The 15,504-nt window shown below is 43.3% G+C and overlaps 1 long non-coding RNA gene across 4 annotated transcripts; it reads right to left on the reverse strand.

The window, feature by feature from the left end:
- Positions 1 to 1,032: 1,032 nt before the first annotated feature.
- LOC135327986 (uncharacterized) lies at positions 1,033 to 15,279 on the reverse strand. Of its 4 annotated transcripts, none has more exons than XR_010388704.1 (3): positions 13,699 to 15,279; positions 12,648 to 13,376; positions 1,033 to 11,594 (listed from the first exon to the last, which is right to left on the reverse strand). It is a non-coding gene; the product is annotated as an uncharacterized LOC135327986 (long non-coding RNA). The 4 variants fall into 4 exon arrangements; XR_010388703.1 differs by having other exon boundaries at positions 12,648 to 12,791; positions 13,195 to 15,279; XR_010388705.1 differs by having other exon boundaries at positions 1,033 to 2,895; positions 11,524 to 11,594; positions 12,648 to 15,279.
- Between the last annotated feature and the right edge of the window lie 225 nt (positions 15,280 to 15,504).

Below are 15,504 nucleotides of genomic sequence, written 5' to 3' on the forward strand. Positions count from 1 at the left end.
GGTGGGCTCGGGAGACTGGGCGACAGAGATATTGGGTAGAGGCTGCAGGAGTTCAGGAAGAAAAACATGTATCATGGGCTGGGCTTACTGCTGCTGTTATTACATTTTCGGTTTTTAAAATACATATCTCACTCACGGAATTTTTGAACCCGTACAGTGAGCAATACCGTCAGCGCACACGACGCTGGGGGCAGCCTGCTTCATAACCCCCCGTAGCAGTCTGCATTTGGCATGAACGTGTAGGCTAAATCTGTTTGGCTGGCATTACTTCCTAGTTTTTCAAAGTCTTTTCCAAAAATAAAGAATTGGGTTTCTGAGCACAGGCAGGTACTTCCTCTGGAAGATGATGAGTGCTATCTGAAAGGACGATTTCAGTGAAAGTTGAGGTAGGTCAGTATTTTATAGTCAGGCCTTTTGACGGTAGACCTGGTCTTCCTGGAGAAAGTTTTATTGCTAACTTCAGAGGGAATAGGTCTGAGGCCCGTATAAAATATCCTGGAGAAGAAGAATGAGTACTGTATAAACTCCTGAAGGAAATGGGACTCCCAGAAATGGCCTGAGTAAAAAAAGTAGTTTTACTAAATATATAGAACACTTAATTTACTAGAGAGAAGGAACAAACTCTGGGGACAATTTTTTTTTTTTTAATTTAGCTGAGGTCCAGCTTCTATTTTTCAACCTTGAAAGATAAGTGGAAGCATCAAACAGGTTGAACGAGGCACTGTTTCCCTGCTACAGGAACATGGCCCTTTGCACTGAGATTGTAATACAATCCATCCTCTCTGGGACTGCAAATGCTACAGTGCAAAACTGTGTTTGAAAACCTCTTTTATCATTCATCGTCTCCAGACTGAAATCATTTTTGACAACCTCTGCAGAAAACAAGCAGCTTTCTGGCTACTGGCGAGCCGATTAAAGGGAGGAAACACATGTTCACTGTCAGACAGAGCCCCTGGAGAAAGCATTGACAACCTTTTAACCTCCTTTCCCAGTGAAAGTGCCCAAATGTTTCTCTGGAACAAAACCTCAGCATTGTTTTAAGCATCTTTTCATTTAATGCACTATATTTTTCAAGATATGTTAAAAGTCAAAGGAATTCCATTTTAACATGGGATGTTCCAAAATCAGTTCAATTCCCATGCAAATGACCATACAAAACATTATTAATAGGGAATATCTTTTTAGGAACCAACTTTTTTTCTTCTCTTTCTTCTTCTTCTTCTTCTTCTTCTTTTTTTTTTACTGTCTGACCACAGTTTAAATACCAACACATTGAAAAGTTCACTAACCTCTACAGTGATTTCTCAAAACAAGCCAAAAAGCCACAGGAGTGAAATTTTCTGAACAGTAGGAAGGCTGACTAGCAGACATTATTAGCACTTTGAGCATTCAAATCTGGCCATGGAAACTTTTGCAGCTACAAGATGCTGAGGCAGGAAGCACCACACATTACTGATGTATTTGTTATCAAGGGAACCGGTTTCCACTGTATTTAATCATCAGCAACAGGGTAAAATAAATTTTCAGAAGTAAAACAAGGATTTTTTTTTTTTTTTTTAAAGAAAGGGCTTTCAGAGCAATTGGCCTGGCTTTCTTTGTAGTTATAAACGTCCACTCAGAGGTTGTTTAACATTTAACCTTGCTATTTTTACCTTAATATCAGCAGCTGGAATAGTTCTGTCTGTTTTGATAAAATGAGACTTTTTTTCCATGTTCCATATTTGCTTTTACAGCTGAAAGGAACTGTTCCAGCTGAAGTAGGTAACTATAAAACTGCAGTGGTCTAAGCCGCCTGGGAGAGGAGTAGATTATTTGATTAAATGTTCCTGTAAGTAACTGCACCGGGCGCTGTCCAATAATGCATAATATTTGCTAATGAAAGATAAAAGGCTGCATGCTCTGCAGGCACGAAGCTCCTTGTGGATTCGGGATTCCTTTTCCAGCGTCCTTGCTCTAGCTGTGCTCAATAGCTCTGCCTGGGTTTGCGCGTGGATTACGACTTGGCTGACGGTGGTGAAAGGGGGAACTCAGAGCTGAAACTTGGCTTCTCCAGTGTCAGCCCCAAAGTACTTACTGCCTTTTGGCTTCTTATTTCATTTTTCTGCCTTCAAAAATAGCCGTGCTCTGACAATGGCGTTCAAAATGCAGCTACAGTCAGCAATGCTTCGACGGCAGCTTTATCCGCGTCCTTTGGGCATGGCAGCTGCTCATGGTCTGGGCAAGTTTTGCAATGCTCTTCCGCACATATCCAGCATTTTAAGTTGACTGGCTGGGACAAGTGGCACAGAAAAAGTCCCCTCTTACATCATTTCTCCCGGGTCCCCAACTGGCTGAACCTGTCCCAAGCAGCCGGCGCAGGAGAAGGAGCCCTCAGCTTTGCAGCAGGGTTTCGCACATGGCTGGAAGTCGGTGGGACTCGTGCTTCCAAGGCATTTAAACGCCTTTGGAAAAAGGCCCACCCATGGAGGGAAGGTGGGTTTTCGCTGAGCACCTCGAACCAGTTGGGAAAGCCAAACCGTCGCCGCTTTCTTCTAACGCACTTGTGTCTTACCCTGGCGAGCATCCCCACCTAACGTAGTTCCCACGGTTACCTGAAACAATCTCATTCTTGTTTTAAGTAAGGCAACTGCTGTAAAGGAGGAAATTTCCCTGAGAATGGAGTTATAAGAGCAGAAGCAGCAGTTCCTCAGTGTTTCTCCTTTCCAGGCGATGCCTACTGTGCAACTTTGACCATGCTCCCATATCCAGCAGTTTCACAACAGGACCTGGACATCTAAAAAGTCGCATTTTTCACCTTCTTCTGAAATCTGAAAGGACGTCCCTCCCCTCTTCTGAACTAGAGAATAAGTAAATCACCTTCTATACTCAAACTTGTGAAATCCTTCAGAGGAGAACCTGGGAGGATTTGCAAAAATGCCAAGAAATAATTTTGAGCAAATTTGGTCAGCAATACCACAAAACAATAAACAGTAGTAACTTGAAATTTTTAGCTAAAGATCATGACATCCTTTCTAAGCAAAGTAAATATCATTATGCCAATTTTGCAACTGGAAAAGCAGGGCCCCGGCAGATGAATGACACCTGAGGACAGCCGGTCAGTGGCAGAGCTGGAAATGGATGCCAGGCCCTCCCGTTCCCAGTCCCATGCTGAACACCTCCGGCAAGACGGCTTGCACATAACAGCTCCCTGGCATTCAAGGTTGGGGGAAAACACCACTTTATTTGGCCTAACCTGTTTATCACTGGTGATGAAATGCCTCGGATGCAGTCATCTTTCTAGTAAACGCTGCTGATTGTGGTCAGGCAAACTCCGATGTACAGCTACAGATAAGCCCAGGAAAACAGTTTATCCACTGCTAATTCAGGCATGCACAGCTTACCCCCTTCTTTACATAAAGGTCCAAGCAGGTGAGTTTAGTCTTCTTATTTACCACTGTACAAAGCTTATTTTCTAGAAAAGGCCTTCTGTCTTGATTTGAAGTAGTCAAGGAAAAAAAAATTACCTTTTCTACCTCTTGTATTGTTTGAGCGGTTATTTACTCTACCTATAAAAAACTCTGCTTAATTTCCAATTCACATTTGTCTCTTTTTACCTTCCTGATACTGGTTTTGTTTTGCAGTTTTTATCCCCAACATAAAGAATTTTGCATTGCTCGGTGCCTTCTTCCTCTGACAGATTCTTCAGATCAGGTCACCTCCCCACCTTCCTTCCCGCAAAGCTAAGCAGGCAGGTCCTGACCTCTTAAACACCTAATGGTGTTTCCTACAGCTTCTCGCTGGATTCTAACTTACGCCCGAACATCATTTTAACAAGCCGAAACCCAAACTGTATGTTCCGGTACGAGACTTAGCAACAAGAAATATAAATAGATTCACATCCCTACTCTTATTTCTGTTTATATGTCCAAGGATGACAGGAGTGATTTTTGCTAGCACATGACACTGAGGCTTTGCTTGACCATTGTAACCTCTAAATCATTTTTGGAGTTCAAGAATCCCATAAGACAGCTCCATTCTTGTGGCATGAAAATACAGCTGAAAATATCTTTTAATTGGTGAAGGTTAGCAAGAGATTGAGCCTACTCTAAACAATTTCTCTTCCTCATCACTATTTACTGGCATAAGTATAGAAATTAGTCATTGTTATTACCTCATCAGTATTTACCAACATTAAGTGTATAAATAATTCAGTGATATTCATATTATTATTACGTATAATACTATGAATTATTGTAATAAAAAATGTACAGTAGTAACTATTAGAAGGTCAACATTAATCAACATTTGCCTCAGTTATGTTTGAGACAGCACAGTCTCCTGTACCCTCAGAATAGGAAATAAATGTGGTACCTCAGATACCACAGTATGGTAACAGTTGGCAGATGTTGCTTTTAAAATGGTAACCATCATAACAAGAAATTTAACTGGAAGGCGCGTTGTGTCATATTTGTTAAATAACTGTGGCTTTCCAGTTTTCTAAACGCTCACCTAAATGATCAACCACAACATCTTCAGAGAAACTTGTCTGAAAAACTGCTCAAAGAGCAACTATGTCCTGTAGAGCCAATTGAAAAGCTTCTGTCAAAAACTTCTGCTTTGGTGGTAAGTGGCTTGCTGGGGGGAAAAAATGGACCAAAAAGACTCCTTGAAAACAAAAAAAAATGTTTCTAGTAGCCAGCTGCCCAAACTTTTCAGATTAACTTCCTAAATTTTATGCAGGTGTCAAAACCTATACTTTTCTCATTGGACTTTTCTATTAAAATACTTCTGGTTTCAAAGGCAGAGTCAGAAAAAGGTTGGGGAGAAGCCCAGTTTTTGTTTCCGTAATTTTTGTAAAGATTAATCATTTCTCAAATAGCTGCCATGTCTTGTCTCATAGCGTTTAGGCTATAATTTTACTATGATGATTCTTAGACAAAAAAGGTAAAACATCGCATGTAGTCACTGTCCAGCATTGGGAAGAGAGGAACACGGCTCACATGGGATTTTGCAGGAGCTCTGCCCCGGGGGAACAGGACCCGTCTCAAAGCCTTGCTGTATAGAGGGGGACCGTACAGGCTGCGTGGTCTGAGTGTTTCATCAGTATCTGCCTTATCGTTGAATCCACTGCTTTGCTATTGCCTCTTTTTACTCTTTAAAATTCTCATCTACTTCCAGAGCTGTATGAAAAAAGAGTCACCACATCCCCCAGTGCAATTCTTGCGCAAATACGTTGCTAGAGGAGGTGCTGGTATGGTTGCTTGTTCTGCCCAGGGAAAGGCCCCTGAGAAGTCCCTGAGCAATCTTCTCCTGTGCCGGGGAGGCCACAGTGCTCCCGCTAACGGGGGGAAGGCTGAATCAAAGTTTGACCAGACTCCCTCATCTTGTGTGAGAGATCTAGACACTGTCCCACAGGGATTATTTAAATTCAAGTCCAGCGTGAGACTTCACCTGGGTCGTGGGAGGGGGCAAGGACATTAAACCTCGGTGACTAATTCCTCTCCTTTCAACCCTACGTCTAGATTTTAAAAGAAGCTTTTCCACTAGTCATTACGGTCAGAGCACTTTGCCTCTCCTCAAGTCACCGTAGAGCATCTGCCAAAGCTAATGTGCTTCCCATTTTGTAGGTAACCCGTATTTGACTTCTGTTACGATCCCTCCTGTCTATTCTGTCTATGAGTGGGGGCCCATCGCTATGGATCTTATTGCCATCACACCCCAAACTAAGGCTTACATACATACATATAAACACACACACTCTCTCTCTCTCTTTCTCTCTCTCTCTCTCTCTCTCTCTCTCTTTTCACCATATCTGTGCAGAAAAAGAAAAAGACAAAATGTCCAAATGCCACAGAGACATTCTGACACTTAGTGGAAGACAAACAGCTCCGCAAACTTCTCATCTTTTTTCTCTCTCCAAGCCATATTTTGATTCAACAACTAAACTCCATCAACAAGAAATCACCTTCAAAACTGACAGGTCATAGCTGGTATATACGAAGTCAGACAATGATGAGTTATGCTTCCTATTGCGAGGTTGACCAAGTTCCTCCAACAATTTTGCCTGACACTTTATAGGAAGAAAACTGAAAGAGGTTAAATCTGCAGTACCACAAGATGACTTTGATTAAAGGGAAAAGTTGTGATCATTTTCAACAGCAAATTAGCTAGGGATGTTCAAATTATAAATTTAAGTTTCCATTAACGAAAAAAAATCAGTATCTGCTATGACTTTTCACTGAAAAAACAACAAAAGCCATGAGAGACTGTCAATCAGAAAAGGAGATGTTTCCACCAAGAGTGGAGAGAATCAATTAGTAAACTAAGAAACAACTGAAAAAAAGAAAGTGTTTTCACAACACACAGAAATACCTGAAAATTTTTGCTACCAAATTCTAGCATGACAAGGGAAAGTAGGAAAATACTTCTGTTAAACTAATGGCATCCATCTATTCCTCCAGCCATAAGAGAGGCAACCCTTGGCTCAACTGTCCCTCTGCCCTGACCCGTTCCTGTTTTTCTCATCTTGGAGTGTATGCACACAAACGCCTGTACAACTCTCCGGGTCAAACCCAACTTTTTCTTGCTATTACAGACTGTCCACGGTCTATGGGACCAAGACCCAATGAGTAAAGGTGATGAAGAATTCTTCCATTTCATGAAGGCTTCCTACATCCATCAGAGATTACAAAACCTTTCATCGATACCCCATACACACCCAGTCAAATTACATTTTTTTCTGTGAAACTAGAAAGGCTGTAGCAAAATTCAGTCAGTACTTATGCCACTTTATAACTCTTATTTTGACATGCAACACACCAAAACCAAAGGTAAGCAATTATTAAAAACTATCATTCTCACTGCCTTTAATGCACCTCACCAGAGAAGACACAATAGTTCCACACGATACACTATTAGTTATTAGATGCATCAACTATTACTCCATATGCAAATTCCCCACTCACAGATAATTAGAGAGACAGCGTTCAGGTAAAACTTGGGGCATGCATGAAATCATCTTGTTGAGGATGTGATTCAAAACACAGTCAATTGCATTTATTTCACTGGGCTGGGATCAAGCCCTTTGTGAATGGCATATACGTGTGTTTGTATGTGTTTCACGCAATGTAACTCACATGTCCATTTTTGGTCATTTGTTCATTTTTGAAATGCTAAATGCAAAATCAGGAAAGAAAAAGACTGACATTTAGAGAGTTTCATGATCCTCATAAAGGCATCAACCCACCTTACAAATTTTCCTTGTATATAAACAAAAAGATGTCCAATGCCTAAAACTGCAAATTTAATTAGAGGTTGTTTCTTATAGACTATGCATATAGCTTAGTTCTTCATCCCTAACTTTAGAAGCTGCAGAACCAGATACAGAGCTTGGATTATTCCTCAGGCTCTTACTAAGCCTTAATATCAGTTATTTCTCTGACATCCCAATAGATGTTGTTTTTTAAAATATATAGTTCCATGTAAACATGCCTCTTGAAAGAAGCCAAACACTGACCGAAGTTTGTCCTGATGAAACAGGCTGTCAAAACTCTTGCTAACATTAACAATAGCAAGGAAGTCTTTTATTGTGTTTGAGTTAGGCTATACTGGCCTGTTTAGGAAAACAAGAGAAAGAAAGAAAGAAAAAAGAAAATTAAGCAAGAACCATCTTAAAGCTCAGGGAAACCTTCTAGTGTCTTGGAAAAATACAGCTCACACCTTCCCACATTCACGTAACTCCATACTTTCTAGCGTTCACTGTGTTTTCTCGCTCAGGCTTGCATACAACATCCACCACAACGATACCTCATTCGCAAGAAAGCAAGGTCTGGGGCCGTGCTGCCTAGTGTGAGTGGAAGCCTGAGAAACCCCATGGGAAATCCCATCTTCGCAAGAGTCCCAGGCTTGTGGTGTGGGCATCAGAAATTCAGACAGTTGGGAGAAGCCCCAAAAATGGGCTTCCCAACTTTTTGAGGTTCGTCTCTCTAAACAAGAGCAAAACCCATGAGCAAACTTCATCATTAAGACTGAGAGAGTGTTATTGCAAGTTGAGCCTCAAATTAAACATGTGCAGTAACTCATGGGTCATTAAAATGGAAAGACTCGCGCTCAGCTTCAAGGGCAACCGGGTCTGCTTATACAAGCTGCTCCAGCTAGGCACAGCGGGATGAGCGAAAGGCAGAGCGTCAGCCCTGGGGCTGCGGTTGCTCTGGTGTACCACCAGCCACACCTGACAGGCAGTGCTTTCTCTGTTAATAATATGTGTTACAGCTATCCTGTGGAATGCTTAATTAAAGTGATATTTTGTTTCAGACGAATAATCTCTGACTGTTTTATTGTCATTTGACATTAAATTGCAATTCGCCATGCCACATACATTTCTACACACGTTGTCAATATGATCACAAAGGCAACGTTATTGACCAAGAACATAATACTTACTGAGTGCCTTGAGAAAACACTAGGATTTTTAAAGTTCTACTTTCTCCTTTTTGTTGTTAAACCTCAATTGCTCTGGGTTTTTTTTAAAGCTCTTTGCTGCCCAATAACTTAAAGTGCTAACAGAATTTAATATCCAGTTGTCATGCACGGCTCAGCTCTCACCACAGCTTTCTGTGAACTGCGTTCCAACCTAGGTCAGCTTTTCCCTCGCCTATATATCACCGCCCAGGTCACGGACTGCAAAGCGGACACGGGACATGTCACTGCCCAGCTCCATGCCGCTTCTGCCTGGCTGGAAGAGCCACCGGGGAAGAGCTTGTGCCGGGCGGTCGCCCTCCAGTCTCAGCCCCTTCTCTTCTCCCTGGTGCCACGTATTGAATTCCGGCTCCCTCCTTCGGGCTACATGAATCATTCCTGCCACGAACTTGTGACCCTGGCTCTGTAATGCGGCGCGTTACTATACCAGGACCATACGGTGGATAATGTGCAGCTACTTTGGGCTGTACGAGACCTGACAGTCCAAAAGCTGCACTGAATTAGCGCAAGCCAGCGCGTATCGCAGCAGAGTTCAGTGTGCACTGGGAATAAAACGCTTGGGTAGTATTTCCTAAATTCTGAGCAAAAAGCTAAATCCGTGCCCTCTCCTGTTTCACTCTGATTGAAGAGGTAAATAAAATAGAATAGGCTTACATGAAAATGTTGTCCGTTTTAGTGCCATACTACTTCTGCTTTACCAGCAGGCTGAAAAGGTTGTATATTTTCTCTGTATTTCCTGCTTTGGGCTTCAATATCTGGAATCGAGGTAGTGCATTTTCTTTCAAAAAGTTTCAGAAGTCTACATTTAGTTTGGGTTAAGTTCAATTTCAGCTGGATTTTTCCAAGCTCACCAATCTTAAATATAGCCTTGGCTAAGACAAGATCCTTCAACAGGCTGAAAAATCTTACTAATTCTGAGTTAGCGAGTTACCCTTGCCCAATCACAAACCCAACTGCAATGGGAAATAAGAGCATCCCACTGACATATAGGAAAGTTAAGCAGATGCAGGGTCTGGTCTTTCACTTACAGTAAGGTCGTCATTAGTTACTCTTGCAATGGCTCATTTGATTAAATACTATGCTATTGTCTTGCAATTATGTGTATTAAGTGGAAAAAATACTCAAGTTCAATTAAGGAGGTATATTTACTGTAGTGTGTTTCATGAAGCTGCTGCGTTGCCACAAGTAATGAATGATGACTATGCTTTTTTTTTTTTCGGGAAATGGCAAAATAAGTATTCTCAGAGAAGTGGCTGGCCTGTGTAATTTGATGAGCTCACTTAAATTGTTCGACTGTGGATCAAAAAAGCAAATTATAATCACTTGAATAGTTCGACTGTGGATCAAAAAAGTAAATTATATAAGTGGATACTGCAATGCAGAAACATGTGGACACAGCTGTAGTGTCATGTGTCGCAGCTCCACTCCTTGCCAGCTGGCATCGGCACAAAGGCAGGCCAAGCCAAACAATTCCTGTTATTCATAACAGCAAATGTGCATTCAAAACACACAGTGTAGGCTTTATAAAATAACTTGGTATTCAAATGGATGCACACTGTGGAATTGTTTTTTAATCACGCATTGCTGTGCGCCAGGCCAACAGGCCAAATTGTTCTAGTGGTCCAGAAGTTCTTGTCTTTACCTAAAGCAGTGCAAACGCAGGTCCTGGCCTGCTGATAGCTGGGTTGTTTGTGCTTGTGGTTTGCAGTGCTCCTTGTACACTCGAGAAATAGATGTGCACCCTCAGTACATTAAATATTCAGCCTTTCAATTAACAATGTGCACAACATGCACATTTACGTGTATATTATAATCAGAACTTCCCTAGCATAGAAAATCACATGTCATTAAGGACTCTAGTTAGTGAGAAAGCAAGCAGTTAGGATAGTTTCGCATACAAACTCCTTCTAGACTGCATTTATATTTAGAACTTAAATATGAAATGCCAGAGGTATTCACTGTGCTCCTCTATATGGGGACCTCTTCCAAGTATGCAAATAGGCTCGGCACATCTAACCTCAATGGGGAGCTCATGAAATATGCTCCTGCTGATGGAGAATTAAAAAAGGGAAGGGGGAGTTTAATTCAGCTCTTTCCATTGCTATTGAGACAACTCTTCCTTAAAATCCACCCTCCCGACAACCAGCCTCTTCCTCTCTACCAGCAATCCAAATCAGTTTTTTATTATTGTAGGATCCAGCCTTACTGTAGCATATCTCAAGTTTTGCCATACCAAGAGAATGAACAGTGAAAAGACCGCAGAAGGTTATGGGTGAAGTCATGCAAAACATGATAAAAAAATAAATAAATAAAGCCCGGCTCCTCCGAAGGTCTATGCCAACATTGCTGCTCTGAAGTCCATGGCAACCTGCTAACATACTCCAGGTAACAATCTGGTAAGGATCTGTGAGTTTAAATATAGCCAAACTTAAAATAATACTGTGTAGCTTCCAAATTTCCCCTCCTTTTACAAGAAGCCCCTGTCCCCACGGCAGGGCAGGGCCCTCGGTTACTTCTAGGAGAGCCATCAAGTGCTTCATCTCCGCCGTGCCAGAAGAGAGCGGGTGGGGGCCGGGAGAAAACGTTTCCCTCGGACGAAGCCAACTAAGCTGCATTCCAAGGAAAGTGAATATTATGATCTGTTACCGCAACGCTGCACAGCCTTCTGCTGATTACGGCTCGCTTCTGGCTGCAGGACCTTTGCGTGTGTGTGCTCAAGGCCACCTCTCCAAGTTGCATTATTTTCTCCAGAAAAGGAATAATGAGCTTTCTGACTAAACAAAACAGATGTAAACGGCTCAGCAGCAACTCCCCTTTTTTCACCCTCTCCACTCTTTCAGCCCCTTGTCGGAGGTGATCGGGCACGACTTCAGCTGGGGTCCATTGACCTGGATCCAGGGAGATCCACAGGGCTATTGCAATCTCCACCTTGCCGAGGACCTGGCCCTTAGCTTGTTCTGAAACAGGCCGTTATCTTTGCCAACAGCGAGAGACCTCTCTTCCGAGGACACATAAATACGGTCTGCACATGGAGGCAACGGAGTGGGCTGACACAGCTTCCCTTACCTTGTTTACAGTAGCCACGCTTTACTGTTTGGTGTCTAAGATTTGCCAAGTAGCATTCCAGCCTTTTCCCCCTGGAAACAGAGGTGAAGCGAATTACACTAACACATTTTTTCTGTGCATCTTTTATAGCCTGTATTCTTGAAAAGTAGCCTCTTTCCAATCTTCAGACTATAATTGGTATACAGGTTAATAAATACCAGACATCTCCTATCAGGCAACATGTTTTAACTAGGCACGTCATTAACATGGATTACTTAGGCCATGTCTCCTATCGAATTAGTGGTCTATAGGCCAGTTCCAGGGAAGGGCTTGGGGGCCTGTATGTTGGTATTGAAACATCTAAACTTTGGCCCCAACCTCAAAAGAAAGTGTGAAACGCCTTGGAAAAAATCCCAGCTCTTAGGCTTTAACTGAAGGGAAAGGCAAAACTCCAGCAGACATCCACAGAGCCCGTGAGCCCTAACCAGGAGCAGGGTCGGGCTGAATTCAAGCGGGATGGTTTAAAAGGGACTTTGCATTAGTTTAACCCTTCTCCGGCGAATAGTGCTGCTGGCCTGTTTGCCATCAACTTCAGCAGGAGGCAAGGGAGGTGAGGATCAGGCCTTCGGAAATTCAACTCCCATATTGAGTATGCAAATCTTTCGCCGGGTGCTTTGAAAAATGGATCTGAAACATCTAGTGAAAGATTAGAACAGACAGACAGACAGGGAGCGTCTACCAGATGTCTGCAGATGGTCCAGAAGCATTTAATGGCGACTAGCGCAAGTCCATATGGTTGTGCAAGCAGAGCTGGATGACTAGTTCTTTTCCTTTTGCAGGAAAAGCCAAAGGACGCTGGAAAGTCCACAGTAGCTGCAGGGAGAGGTGACCAGTGTAAAAGCAAAATAACACCCCCCCCTCCCGCCCCAATTCCCGTGCTAATGATCCTAGGTAGTCTTCATAAAACAGAGAAAGGTATTCATTTGTTGTTTCCTTTAAAAATCATTTTTTACTTAACAGTGTCCTCTTAAACTTGTATTACGCTCAATAATAAAATTAACTGAGTTCCATGTAAACCAACAGATGTTTCAGCAACAAGGGTTTGGGTGTTTTTCAGTGCAGACACAATTGCTCACAGATGTTACCTGCCATATCCAAGTGATTTTTTCGGACTTGCTGTTTCATATGTGGAGTTAGTGATGAGCACAAGAAAAAGCAGAAGCTACGGCAAGGACCATGTACTTTCTATCAGCTGGTCTCCCAAATCCACAAAAGCTAGGACCATCCTCCTGTGTAAGGAAACCAGAAGCAGACATTTCAGGCACATACTGCACATCAAACCCTGCTTGAAACTCCTGCTGAGCCTGTTTATGACAGCGTAATCCTCTCCAAAAACGGCTAATATAAAATGCTATTTTTTTATTTGGCCATGATGTTGTTATCCGATAGCAAAATTAGATTGACTGCATTGCTAGTGATACACACTTAACAGGGGGACACATAAAAAAAGGCAATAAAAGCATGAAAATTCCCTCTGATTCCTTTTTTCTCCCCCATATTCAACTGTAATAGCTTTACCGAGCTGCAAAAAAACCATCTCTGGAATAAAGATATATTATTACAGTCTCCAAACAAGCAAACGAATGCTCATACAGTGTGCTTAACGTGATATAAAGCACGGGCAACCCTCACGAGCTGGACACACGTCGTTACAAGGCTTGGACCGGGCTGGGAGGATGCGCTGAGTGCAAACCTGCCTTCCGTGGCGGCCCCCCGCTTCTTGTGCCATGGTGCAGTGGGATGACGGCGGGATGCTTCATTTCCCCTTAACAAAGAGGAAAAGCCGTCGGGGTGACAAATTTTTCCCCCCTCACCTACAAAAACAAGAAGAAAATCTGAGCGGACGGTCATAGCTTGGCAGTTCCCAGCCTCCTCCAGGAGAGCGTAAATTTAAACACAGCTCAGCACCAGTCGTGATGTCAGCTTGGTGAGATGCCGGCACTGTGCCTCCTCTAAGAAGAGAAGATATTTCATTTCTGATATGTTTTATTGCTGACATTTTCAAAATTATTTTCTCATTATTCTGATTATTCTATTAATAACAGTATTATTAATTTGGTTCATTATTTTATGATTATTCTTGTGAGTTTGCTCAGTGTCATGCAGAGGAAAAAAACATGGAGGAAACAGGCTTACCACCAAAGGTCCAAGTTACAAATGTAAAGCAGAGCAGGAAGCCAGACTTGTGGAGTACGTTTTGTTGGCCTCGAGCGGCTCCAGAGATGCAAAGTGTCTGGATTTGGCTGACCCAGTGTCCCGAATGGAGAACGCCGTATGCAGTTTGGATTTAGACCTTGTCACTCTACACATTTCGGGGGCTAAGCTGGGAAAGGCCTTAAGGAAGAGGATTGTTTTTTAACTGCATGATCCTCTAGAGGCTTTGGAAAATCCTGAGTGTTGGGATTGATTTCAGGGGCAATGCAGAGCAGCTGCCAGGGAGCGTTTTGGAGTAACGCAGGAGATGCGGTAGGCATGGGGATCTCACGAGCTGTGATGATGCTGAGAAAAGGCAAGACCGTCAAAAATACATTCCGTCAGCTATTTCCAGGAGTCTGGGGCCTTCCTCCTTCACATCGCCTGCGCCGCTTTGCATTTCGCTGGCAGCAACCAAGCTCTGCCCCGGCAGGACCGAGCACCCGGCCGCCGCGGCCCCAAGGGTCGGCAAGCAGGAGCACGGCCGCCGGGCCACGTCCTGCCCGCCTGGGGGGACCGCTGCGGAGCTGGGGCTGCGACGGCAAGGAAGCAGCCGAAAACCGCCTCGGAGACACCGGCCTTGCTTCCGTTTCTTCAGCTGTGGTCCTGGTATAGTCAAGCCCGTGTCAGTCTCATCATTTTGACTGACAGCTTGAGGTTGTCTGCAATTGCACGTTGTGTCTGTATGCACAGAGCTTCATATCACACCGCTTTGTCTATAGCTGTCCCCTAAGCGGTAAAGCAATAAACCAGATAAACCTGGTTTATACCCATATGAAACCACCTCTAGTTGCAGTTCATTCTGTTTTCCTTAGTTGTAAAATCTCTCTTCTGCTCAAAATTCTTCTCAGAGGAGGTTGAGCTCTTTTTCATAACTCAAAAATGTGTTTTAATAAGGCTAAGCAAAAAGTTGGCCAGCATTTTCTGCAGCAGCTAATGATTTGGAGTGTCCAAGACGATATATGTGTTGATTTTAATGAGGACTGATGGCCCCCATTTTGGGAAAAAGTTTGCCTGCAGCTGAGTACCTAAAAGCATTAGCCAACGTTTAGCCGCGAGAACATGGATTTCTGGTGCAAAGATGGCTTCATAGAAGCACTTCCTAAAGTCGAGATGATCGAGGTGGAAGCCCAGTCGGCGAGAACATCTTAGGAAGCAGCTGAAAGACTGGAAGCCTTTCGGCGTGTTTAGTTCGGGAACTGAGTGACTTGGAAAAAAAAAAAAGGCAAAAACACCCCCCAAACCCCCACACCACTCCATTCCCAGATCCGATACGGATCCATCCCAACAGCCTCCCGTGTGCCCCGACAGCATCGAAGAGCAGCCGGTGAGGTCCCTGGGCACTACTGGGGGTCCTTGCTGCTGCAGCTCCGAGCGGGCGCCGGCAGCGCGGGGTCTCCAGGAGCGAGCCGAGGCCTGACAGCGGGTGAGGTCACTCCGCAGTCTCGCCAAGGCCTGTATGCCATTACAATGAAGTAATAATGTATTTATAACACACCTAACCACTGATGGCTTCTATTCCTGTTGGGTTTTTCCCCCCCCCCCCCCCCTCCTGCATTTGCACAGATGTTTTTTGAGAACTGGTCTCCAGAAAGAGCCTTGTAGAAAACAAGCTCTGTCTGTTGATTCTGGCTGGCTTTTATAACGATAGTTGTTAGCACGCAGGATTTATGTTTCAAATATCATTTTAATTTCTCAGGCTGCATTTTTAACCACAAAATGTTAATTCAATGGTGTACTATAAATGCT

The sequence above is a fragment of the Dromaius novaehollandiae genome, chromosome 3 (assembly GCF_036370855.1).
Source record: "Dromaius novaehollandiae isolate bDroNov1 chromosome 3, bDroNov1.hap1, whole genome shotgun sequence".
Taxonomy (NCBI): Eukaryota; Metazoa; Chordata; class Aves; order Casuariiformes; family Dromaiidae; genus Dromaius; species Dromaius novaehollandiae.